The following is a 10,775-nucleotide window of genomic DNA, read 5'->3' as shown; positions in this document are numbered from 1 at the left end:
TTAATTTTTCGCACCATTGCGGGGGTAACCACATGGATACAACTGTTGGAGCCATGAATTGCTATCCATTACTTCTGACAAATTGGGTATTTGTTACATTTCTATACTGAGGCAAAATTTGCTAGAGTAGTTCACATTATCTATTCAGAAAATTTCTGTCATCTTTTGAAAATATATTTTAGGTTTGCAATGCTTGAATTTTCCTCATTGTTTAACTTGGGACCAGCTGGAGGCATTCATTTTCTCCATTTGCAAGAACGAGCAGTGATATGATGCATCTCGAGGTGTTTGTCTCCCTCAAGTAAGCTTCTCCGAGGAAGTGCAATGGTTATAAGCAGCAGTAGATTGTGACATCATAGAAGAATGTTGTTATAGTGGCAGAATCTGCTAGCTGACTGTTTACATTCTATTGCCATGGTGACTGCATGGCAGCCACTCCTGAACATTCCGTGGACAGTATGAATATTCCGTAGAGTTCTGAACATTCCGTGGACAGTGTGAACATTCCATAAACACTGTTAACATTCCAATTAAGGTCTTAGACTATCTGATTAACTGCTGAGACAAGAAATGAAGAAAGGAAGGCTGCCAGTTGGCTTGTGGGTGTGGCAGAGGCTTGCAGGAGGCAGTGCATTCACAAATCATGCACCCAGAGAGAAAGAGAGGGAGGGAAAGAAGTCTGCATATGTTAATTGATAACATAGAGATGAATTGAAAAAAAATAATAACTCCAAGGCTCTAAATGACATTGAAATCCTCTGCTCTCTTTTGGTAACAATGAATCAAAGAAATGAAAGTATAGATTAAGGAGGAGGAGGAAAGGATGGGCGAAAATAGAACCAGGCCAAATGAAAAAACATTTACAGGAGAAAAAGACAGAAATATAGGGGTGCATCTGCTGTTTGGTTGGGAGTTGCAGTTCTGTCTCTTGGATACCTGGCTCCTAATTTACTGCTGCAGTTTCTAACTACCAGCCCAAGCTCTGACACAAGGAGCCGACCATACTTGAGAACAAAGCAAAAATAATCTTTTTATAAACCACTTTATATCATATACCATTATAAATCAATGTATATGTGTTTACATTTATAATACTTACCATATGCTAATCACCATATATTTAATCTTTTAAAGTCAGCTAAGTGGGCAAACAGTGCAAATATTACTTCATTTACACTTAAACTGTACAAGCTGTGAAATAATTTGAATATATGCAAAATATTTTGCAGCTAAACTTTATGCTTATAAATAAAGTAATGTGCGCACTATCTATTTGCTTAGTTAACATTTAAGCATTGAATTATGGGTGGTTAGCATATGATATGTACTGCAAATTATAATATATATATAGATTTATTTCTTTTTTATTAAAGAAAAGCTCTCACTAATTGTAATAGCATATGATTTATACTACCCATTGAGTTCCTCAACAATTATAAATGTCTCTCTATGTGAGGTAGCTGCTTGTGTCTGATAAGTAACAAATCAGAAGCGCAACCCCAAGCTTTGAGCCATAAGAGAGCCTGAAAACCCTGAATCTAAGGTGCTGTTTGGCTGCTCTGTCAGGTGCAGCCCTGCTCTCTGTGATGGTGGGTCTTTGGCTTTCGTGGTTTAAAGAGAAATGGTGCTTATTTCCAAAACATGCTTTTACACTCTCCTGGGTGATTGGAGCATAGATTTAAGGCTTCAATAAAAAAAGTATATAGGACCTGTGATGCTCTTGAGATTGTGGTTATGCACTACACTACTGTCTCCAACTATGGCTTCCCTGGATTGGGGCAAGGTAGATTTTTACACAGTACCAAGCAAAACCTATTGGCTGCAGCAGTGCATCTTCATGGTGTTAGGCCTGAAGTGACCTAGGGGAGTGCACCACTCCCTATAGCTATACCCCTGGCTCCAATCATCCAAGAAACTGTAAAAATGCACTGGGCACATGAGCCTTATTTCTCTCCATCAACTCAGAGCCAGAAAGCCCATCTTTGACATCCCTGGAGCCAAAAGGCTCCCATCCAACACCAGGATTGGGAACAAACTCCCACCTTGTTACATCACATACATAGCCATGTAACATGTGGAAGAAGTGAACAGAAAACTCAAATGCCATTAGGGGTAGTATAAATCATATACCACTAAAATTAGGGAGACCATTTAAAAAAAAAAAAAAACAAATTTGCTCAAGGGATCAAGTATGTCCAAGGGTCCCACTAGCATCGGTGAAGGGGGACCTGAAGATTCAGTTTTTTCCCTTCAATGGGGGCCATTTGGCTTTGAGGGGATGGGGAGAAATGGGGCCTATGCCCCCAGTGCTTGTTCTACAATCACATGTGAATACAACCTGCTGCTGCACTCATCTGCTTACACTTTTGCATTTAGAAACACTTCATATCATTCATTAAACAACTGATAAGAAGAGGACTGACCTTTTGGTGTCTCCATGTCTTGTCTCCATTTATCTGCCTCTATTTAGGCCTAATTCTGGGACTAAAGTCAAAGTCCCTGTAAAGTGGATGTATTTGCAGAGGATTGGTTAATTAAATAATGAATATATTCTATTGTTTGTGTCAAGACTATCCAACCCCTAAGACACTTTTGCAATGCCATTTAGAAATTGATTATCAGGTCTCCTGTTTTTACTTTTTCGCACCATTGCGGGGGTAACCACATGGATACAACTGTTGGAGCCATGAATTGCTATCCATTACTTCTGACAAATTGGGTATTTGTTACATTTCTATACTGAGGCAAAATTTGCTAGAGTAGTTCACATTATCTATTCAGAAAATTTCTGTCATCTTTTGAAAATATATTTTAGGTTTGCAATGCTTGAATTTTCCTCATTGTTTAACTTGGGACCAGCTGGAGGCATTCATTTTCTCCATTTGCAAGAACGAGCAGTGATATGATGCATCTCAAGGTGTTTGTCTCCCTCAAGTAAGCTTCTCCGAGGAAGTGCAATGGTTATAAGCAGCAGTAGATTGTGACATCATAGAAGAATGTTGTTATAGTGGCAGAATCTGCTAGCTGACTGTTTACATTCTATTGCCATGGTGACTGCATGGCAGCCACTCCTGAACATTCCGTGGACAGTATGAATATTCCGTAGAGTTCTGAACATTCCGTGGACAGTGTGAACATTCCATAAACACTGTTAACATTCCAATTAAGGTCTTAGACTATCTGATTAACTGCTGAGACAAGAAATGAAGAAAGGAAGGCTGCCAGTTGGCTTGTGGGTGTGGCAGAGGCTTGCAGGAGGCAGTGCATTCACAAATCATGCACCCAGAGAGAAAGAGAGGGAGGGAAAGAAGTCTGCATATGTTAATTGATAACATAGAGATGAATTGAAAAAAAATAATAACTCCAAGGCTCTAAATGACATTGAAATCCTCTGCTCTCTTTTGGTAACAATGAATCAAAGAAATGAAAGTATAGATTAAGGAGGAGGAGGAAAGGATGGGCGAAAATAGAACCAGGCCAAATGAAAAAACATTTACAGGAGAAAAAGACAGAAATATAGGGGTGCATCTGCTGTTTGGTTGGGAGTTGCAGTTCTGTCTCTTGGATACCTGGCTCCTAATTTACTGCTGCAGTTTCTAACTACCAGCCCAAGCTCTGACACAAGGAGCCGACCATACTTGAGAACAAAGCAAAAATAATCTTTTTATAAACCACTTTATATCATATACCATTATAAATCAATGTATATGTGTTTACATTTATAATACTTACCATATGCTAATCACCATATATTTAATCTTTTAAAGTCAGCTAAGTGGGCAAACAGTGCAAATATTACTTCATTTACACTTAAACTGTACAAGCTGTGAAATAATTTGAATATATGCAAAATATTTTGCAGCTAAACTTTATGCTTATAAATAAAGTAATGTGCGCACTATCTATTTGCTTAGTTAACATTTAAGCATTGAATTATGGGTGGTTAGCATATGATATGTACTGCAAATTATAATATATATATAGATTTATTTCTTTTTTATTAAAGAAAAGCTCTCACTAATTGTAATAGCATATGATTTATACTACCCATTGAGTTCCTCAACAATTATCAATGTCTCTCTATGTGAGGTAGCTGCTTGTGTCTGATAAGTAATAAATCAGAAGCGCAACCCCAAGCTTTGAGCCATAAGAGAGCCTGAAAACCCTGAAACTAAGGTGCTGTTTGGCTGCTCTGTCAGGTGCAGCCCTGCTCTCTGTGATGGTGGGTCTTTGGCTTTCGTGGTTTAAAGAGAAATGGTGCTTATTTCCAAAACATGCTTTTACACTCTCCTGGGTGATTGGAGCATAGATTTAAGGCTTCAATAAAAAAAGTATATAGGACCTGTGATGCTCTTGAGATTGTGGTTATGCACTGCACTACACTACTGTCTCCAACTATGGCTTCCCTGTATTGGGGCAAGGTAGATTTTTACACAGTACCAAGCAAAACCTATTGGCTGCAGCAGTGCATCTTCATGGTGTTAGGCCTGAAGTGACCTAGGGGAGTGCACCACTCCCTATAGCTATACCCCTGGCTCCAATCATCCAAGAAACTGTAAAAATGCACTGGGCACATGAGCCTTATTTCTCTCCATCAACTCAGAGCCAGAAAGCCCATCTTTGACATCCCTGGAGCCAAAAGGCTCCCATCCAACACCAGGATTGGGAACAAACTCCCACCTTGTTACATCACATACATAGCCATGTAACATGTGGAAGAAGTGAACAGAAAACTCAAATGCCATTAGGGGTAGTATAAATCATATACCACTAAAATTAGGGAGACCATTTAAAAAAAAAAAAACAAATTTGCTCAAGGGATCAAGTATGTCCAAGGGTCCCACTAGCATCGGTGAAGGGGGACCTGAAGATTCAGTTTTTTCCCTTCAATGGGGGCCATTTGGCTTTGAGGGGATGGGGAGAAATGGGGCCTATGCCCCCAGTGCTTGTTCTACAATCACATGTGAATACAACCTGCTGCTGCACTCATCTGCTTACACTTTTGCATTTAGAAACACTTCATATCATTCATTAAACAACTGATAAGAAGAGGACTGACCTTTTGGTGTCTCCATGTCTTGTCTCCATTTATCTGCCTCTATTTAGGCCTAATTCCGGGACTAAAGTCAAAGTCCCTGTAAAGTGGATGTATTTGCAGAGGATTGGTTAATTAAATAATGAATATATTCTATTGTTTGTGTCAAGACTATCCAACCCCTAAGACACTTTTGCAATGCCATTTAGAAATTGATTATCAGGTCTCCTGTTTTTACTTTTTCACACCATTGCGGGGGTAACCACATGGATACAACTGTTGGAGCCATGAATTGCTATCCATTACTTCTGACAAATTGGGTATTTGTTACATTTCTATACTGAGGCAAAATTTGCTAGAGTAGTTCACATTATCTATTCAGAAAATTTCTGTCATCTTTTGAAAATATATTTTAGGTTTGCAATGCTTGAATTTTCCTCATTGTTTAACTTGGGACCAGCTGGAGGCATTCATTTTCTCCATTTGCAAGAACGAGCAGTGATATGATGCATCTCGAGGTGTTTGTCTCCCTCAAGTAAGCTTCTCCGAGGAAGTGCAATGGTTATAAGCAGCAGTAGATTGTGACATCATAGAAGAATGTTGTTATAGTGGCAGAATCTGCTAGCTGACTGTTTACATTCTATTGCCATGGTGACTGCATGGCAGCCACTCCTGAACATTCCGTGGACAGTATGAATATTCCGTAGAGTTCTGAACATTCCGTGGACAGTGTGAACATTCCATAAACACTGTTAACATTCCAATTAAGGTCTTAGACTATCTGATTAACTGCTGAGACAAGAAATGAAGAAAGGAAGGCTGCCAGTTGGCTTGTGGGTGTGGCAGAGGCTTGCAGGAGGCAGTGCATTCACAAATCATGCACCCAGAGAGAAAGAGAGGGAGGGAAAGAAGTCTGCATATGTTAATTGATAACATAGAGATGAATTGAAAAAAAATAATAACTCCAAGGCTCTAAATGACATTGAAATCCTCTGCTCTCTTTTGGTAACAATGAATCAAAGAAATGAAAGTATAGATTAAGGAGGAGGAGGAAAGGATGGGCGAAAATAGAACCAGGCCAAATGAAAAAACATTTACAGGAGAAAAAGACAGAAATATAGGGGTGCATCTGCTGTTTGGTTGGGAGTTGCAGTTCTGTCTCTTGGATACCTGGCTCCTAATTTACTGCTGCAGTTTCTAACTACCAGCCCAAGCTCTGACACAAGGAGCCGACCATACTTGAGAACAAAGCAAAAATAATCTTTTTATAAACCACTTTATATCATATACCATTATAAATCAACGTATATGTGTTTACATTTATAATACTTACCATATGCTAATCACCATATATTTAATCTTTTAAAGTCAGCTAAGTGGGCAAACAGTGCAAATATTACTTCATTTACACTTAAACTGTACAAGCTGTGAAATAATTTGAATATATGCAAAATATTTTGCAGCTAAACTTTATGCTTATAAATAAAGTAATGTGCGCACTATCTATTTGCTTAGTTAACATTTAAGCATTGAATTATGGGTGGTTAGCATATGATATGTACTGCAAATTATAATATATATATAGATTTATTTCTTTTTTATTAAAGAAAAGCTCTCACTAATTGTAATAGCATATGATTTATACTACCCATTGAGTTCCTCAACAATTATCAATGTCTCTCTATGTGAGGTAGCTGCTTGTGTCTGATAAATAACAAATCAGAAGCGCAACCCCAAGCTTTGAGCCATAAGAGAGCCTGAAAACCCTGAATCTAAGGTGCTGTTTGGCTGCTCTGTCAGGTGCAGCCCTGCTCTCTGTGATGGTGGGTCTTTGGCTTTCGTGGTTTAAAGAGAAATGGTGCTTATTTCCAAAACATGCTTTTACACTCTCCTGGGTGATTGGAGCATAGATTTAAGGCTTCAATAAAAAAAGTATATAGGACCTGTGATGCTCTTGAGATTGTGGTTATGCACTACACTACTGTCTCCAACTATGGCTTCCCTGTATTGGGGCAAGGTAGATTTTTACACAGTACCAAGCAAAACCTATTGGCTGCAGCAGTGCATCTTCATGGTGTTAGGCCTGAAGTGACCTAGGGGAGTGCACCACTCCCTATAGCTATACCCCTGGCTCCAATCATCCAAGAAACTGTAAAAATGCACTGGGCACATGAGCCTTATTTCTCTCCATCAACTCAGAGCCAGAAAGCCCATCTTTGACATCCCTGGAGCCAAAAGGCTCCCATCCAACACCAGGATTGGGAACAAACTCCCACCTTGTTACATCACATACATAGCCATGTAACATGTGGAAGAAGTGAACAGAAAACTCAAATGCCATTAGGGGTAGTATAAATCATATACCACTAAAATTAGGGAGACCATTTAAAAAAAAAAAAAAAAAAAAACAAATTTGCTCAAGGGATCAAGTATGTCCAAGGGTCCCACTAGCATCGGTGAAGGGGGACCTGAAGATTCAGTTTTTTCCCTTCAATGGGGGCCATTTGGCTTTAAGGGGATGGGGAGAAATGGGGCCTATGCCCCCAGTGCTTGTTCTACAATCACATGTGAATACAACCTGCTGCTGCACTCATCTGCTTACACTTTTGCATTTAGAAACACTTCATATCATTCATTAAACAACTGATAAGAAGAGGACTGACCTTTTGGTGTCTCCATGTCTTGTCTCCATTTATCTGCCTCTATTTAGGCCTAATTCCGGGACTAAAGTCAAAGTCCCTGTAAAGTGGATGTATTTGCAGAGGATTGGTTAATTAAATAATGAATATATTCTATTGTTTGTGTCAAGACTATCCAACCCCTAAGACACTTTTGCAATGCCATTTAGAAATTGATTATCAGGTCTCCTGTTTTTACTTTTTCGCACCATTGCGGGGGTAACCACATGGATACAACTGTTGGAGCCATGAATTGCTATCCATTACTTCTGACAAATTGGGTATTTGTTACATTTCTATACTGAGGCAAAATTTGCTAGAGTAGTTCACATTATCTATTCAGAAAATTTCTGTCATCTTTTGAAAATATATTTTAGGTTTGCAATGCTTGAATTTTCCTCATTGTTTAACTTGGGACCAGCTGGAGGCATTCATTTTCTCCATTTGCAAGAACGAGCAGTGATATGATGCATCTCGAGGTGTTTGTCTCCCTCAAGTAAGCTTCTCCGAGGAAGTGCAATGGTTATAAGCAGCAGTAGATTGTGACATCATAGAAGAATGTTGTTATAGTGGCAGAATCTGCTAGCTGACTGTTTACATTCTATTGCCATGGTGACTGCATGGCAGCCACTCCTGAACATTCCGTGGACAGTATGAATATTCCGTAGAGTTCTGAACATTCCGTGGACAGTGTGAACATTCCATAAACACTGTTAACATTCCAATTAAGGTCTTAGACTATCTGATTAACTGCTGAGACAAGAAATGAAGAAAGGAAGGCTGCCAGTTGGCTTGTGGGTGTGGCAGAGGCTTGCAGGAGGCAGTGCATTCACAAATCATGCACCCAGAGAGAAAGAGAGGGAGGGAAAGAAGTCTGCATATGTTAATTGATAACATAGAGATGAATTGAAATAAAATAATAACTCCAAGGCTCTAAATGACATTGAAATCCTCTGCTCTCTTTTGGTAACAATGAATCAAAGAAATGAAAGTATAGATTAAGGAGGAGGAGGAAAGGATGGGCGAAAATAGAACCAGGCCAAATGAAAAAACATTTACAGGAGAAAAAGACAGAAATATAGGGGTGCATCTGCTGTTTGGTTGGGAGTTGCAGTTCTGTCTCTTGGATACCTGGCTCCTAATTTACAGCTGCAGTTTCTAACTACCAGCCCAAGCTCTGACACAAGGAGCCGACCATACTTGAGAACAAAGCAAAAATAATCTTTTTATAAACCACTTTATATCATATACCATTATAAATCAACGTATATGTGTTTACATTTATAATACTTACCATATGCTAATCACCATATATTTAATCTTTTAAAGTCAGCTAAGTGGGCAAACAGTGCAAATATTACTTCATTTACACTTAAACTGTACAAGCTGTGAAATAATTTGAATATATGCAAAATATTTTGCAGCTAAACTTTATGCTTATAAATAAAGTAATGTGCGCACTATCTATTTGCTTAGTTAACATTTAAGCATTGAATTATGGGTGGTTAGCATATGATATGTACTGCAAATTATAATATATATATATAGATTTATTTCTTTTTTATTAAAGAAAAGCTCTCACTAATTGTAATAGCATATGATTTATACTACCCATTGAGTTCCTCAACAATTATCAATGTCTCTCTATGTGAGGTAGCTGCTTGTGTCTGATAAGTAACAAATCAGAAGCGCAACCCCAAGCTTTGAGCCATAAGAGAGCCTGAAAACCCTGAATCTAAGGTGCTGTTTGGCTGCTCTGTCAGGTGCAGCCCTGCTCTCTGTGATGGTGGGTCTTTGGCTTTCGTGGTTTAAAGAGAAATGGTGCTTATTTCCAAAACATGCTTTTACACTCTCCTGGGTGATTGGAGCATAGATTTAAGGCTTCAATAAAAAAAGTATATAGGACCTGTGATGCTCTTGAGATTGTGGTTATGCACTACACTACTGTCTCCAACTATGGCTTCCCTGTATTGGGGCAAGGTAGATTTTTACACAGTACCAAGCAAAACCTATTGGCTGCAGCAGTGCATCTTCATGGTGTTAGGCCTGAAGTGACCTAGGGGAGTGCACCACTCCCTCTAGCTATACCCCTGGCTCCAATCATCCAAGAAACTGTAAAAATGCACTGGGCACATGAGCCTTATTTCTCTCCATCAACTCAGAGCCAGAAAGCCCATCTTTGACATCCCTGGAGCCAAAAGGCTCCCATCCAACACCAGGATTGGGAACAAACTCCCACCTTGTTACATCACATACATAGCCATGTAACATGTGGAAGAAGTGAACAGAAAACTCAAATGCCATTAGGGGTAGTATAAATCATATACCACTAAAATTAGGGAGACCATTTAAAAAACAAAAAAAAAAAAAAACAAATTTGCTCAAGGGATCAAGTATGTCCAAGGGTCCCACTAGCATCGGTGAAGGGGGACCTGAAGATTCAGTTTTTTCCCTTCAATGGGGGCCATTTGGCTTTAAGGGGATGGGGAGAAATGGGGCCTATGCCCCCAGTGCTTGTTCTACAATCACATGTGAATACAACCTGCTGCTGCACTCATCTGCTTACACTTTTGCATTTAGAAACACTTCATATCATTCATTAAACAACTGATAAGAAGAGGACTGACCTTTTGGTGTCTCCATGTCTTGTCTCCATTTATCTGCCTCTATTTAGGCCTAATTCCGGGACTAAAGTCAAAGTCCCTGTAAAGTGGATGTATTTGCAGAGGATTGGTTAATTAAATAATGAATATATTCTATTGTTTGTGTCAAGACTATCCAACCCCTAAGACACTTTTGCAATGCCATTTAGAAATTGATTATCAGGTCTCCTGTTTTTACTTTTTCGCACCATTGCGGGGGTAACCACATGGATACAACTGTTGGAGCCATGAATTGCTATCCATTACTTCTGACAAATTGGGTATTTGTTACATTTCTATACTGAGGCAAAATTTGCTAGAGTAGTTCACATTATCTATTCAGAAAATTTCTGTCATCTTTTGAAAATATATTTTAGGTTTGCAATGCTTGAATTTTCCTCATTGTTTAACTTGGGACCA

Source organism: Taudactylus pleione, unplaced genomic scaffold, assembly GCF_031769625.1.
Source record: "Taudactylus pleione unplaced genomic scaffold, aTauple2 ptg001271l, whole genome shotgun sequence".
Taxonomy (NCBI): Eukaryota; Metazoa; Chordata; class Amphibia; order Anura; family Myobatrachidae; genus Taudactylus; species Taudactylus pleione.
This window is presented reverse-complemented; position numbering follows the sequence as displayed.